Source organism: Gavialis gangeticus, unplaced genomic scaffold (genome assembly GCF_001723915.1).
Source record: "Gavialis gangeticus isolate Ggan-Ray unplaced genomic scaffold, GavGan_comp1, whole genome shotgun sequence".
Lineage (NCBI taxonomy): Eukaryota > Metazoa > Chordata > Crocodylia > Gavialidae > Gavialis > Gavialis gangeticus.
In genome coordinates, this window is record NW_017728996.1 from 41,960,477 (window position 1) to 41,961,758 (window position 1,282).

Here is a 1,282-nt window from a genome sequence, read left to right on the forward strand (position 1 = left end):
CAGTGTGGCATTTTTAAACAACTGCCACCACAAATCTGTCGAATTTTGTGTTTCAAACCTTGCTTTTAAGTGCTTGCATGACTAATAAAGTGTGACATTGCTGAGATTTGCTAGCATTCTTTTCTGTAACATAAGTTCTAGCTGACAAAAATATGGCTAAATTTAGATACCTGCAGCAAACAAGAACCTGCAAAACAAAAGAAGGCTTAAGGATTAAAACTGGCTGTGACATGTTTGTGCTCCAACATACCTAAGTTCACATAACCCCTTGTCTGCTGCCCCATTCGCAAAGTCATAGGCTGTCTGTGAAAAGTATTTTGCTGATGCTAGTTAAATGGTGTTACCTATTGTGATGTGCTGTTACTGTTCCACTGGGTTCCACCACCATGGGCTTCACTGGATCCTTCATCTGAAAAAAATAAATAAATAAACTGCCATTTTACTGAAAAGGGCAAAGAAATCTTAGATAAATTCTAGGGAAACACTCTCTCAATTACACCAGAATCTCAATACTGTAAATACATTCAATTAAAATACTGTATTTTTCCAGGTCTTGACTTATTCCATGACCTTTAAAACAGAAAAATGCCACCAAGTCCTTAATTATTTCCTTATTGGCATCTTTCCAGATAACTTAGTTTAGCATTTTTAAAGGCTATCTAATGGTTCATACCACATAGGGAAAAAATGTTACAATGCAAGTTAAGCATTGGAGCAATTAGATAAAATACAGAAGAGGATATTTATTTAGCAGCCAGATCTCCAAAGTGTTTTGTTTCTGCATTGTGCCAAACAGCCACCACAAAAATTGCATAAAGAGAATTTAATGCCAAATGGGTTGGCCTGATAATACACTGGCTGGTAGAATTAGTCATGTTATTTAAATGCCATTTCGCTTTTAATTGCTTGTAAAAACAGATGTTTATTTAAAATATATTGAAGTCCCATTGAAAATTGAATTTTTGAGCCATTAACTTTACCTGTCTAATCTGGCCAGCAGATTGAAAGGGTGCTTTTTGGCCACATCCAGACATGCAGGCACATGAGATTTGTAGTGCTGCAAACCTCTTTGTGGTGCCACAAACTGCACACGGGGAATGTTAAAATGTCCCCTGTGCTGCAAATTTGCAGCATGGGGCCAAAATATTTTGCTGGGAAATCCTAGTAGAAAATAGTGCTAGGCATAGGCAACCGGTAGGAGGTCCATGGGGTACACATGCCCCCCCCCCACCAACGGCCAACACTGATGCCGTCAGCAGGGCTGGTACCCCCCCCCCCCCCC

General features: G+C 39.4%; 1 long non-coding RNA gene across 1 annotated transcript in view; it reads right to left on the reverse strand.

The window, feature by feature from the left end:
- Window positions 1-1,049, reverse strand: part of LOC109288374 — a 7,617-nt gene extending 6,568 nt beyond the window's left edge. Inside the window, exon 1 of the long non-coding RNA XR_002095123.1 lies at window positions 345-1,049. This is a non-coding gene — a long non-coding RNA (uncharacterized LOC109288374). The remainder of the gene's footprint in view (window positions 1-344) is intronic.
- Window positions 1,050-1,282: the final 233 nt, after the last annotated feature.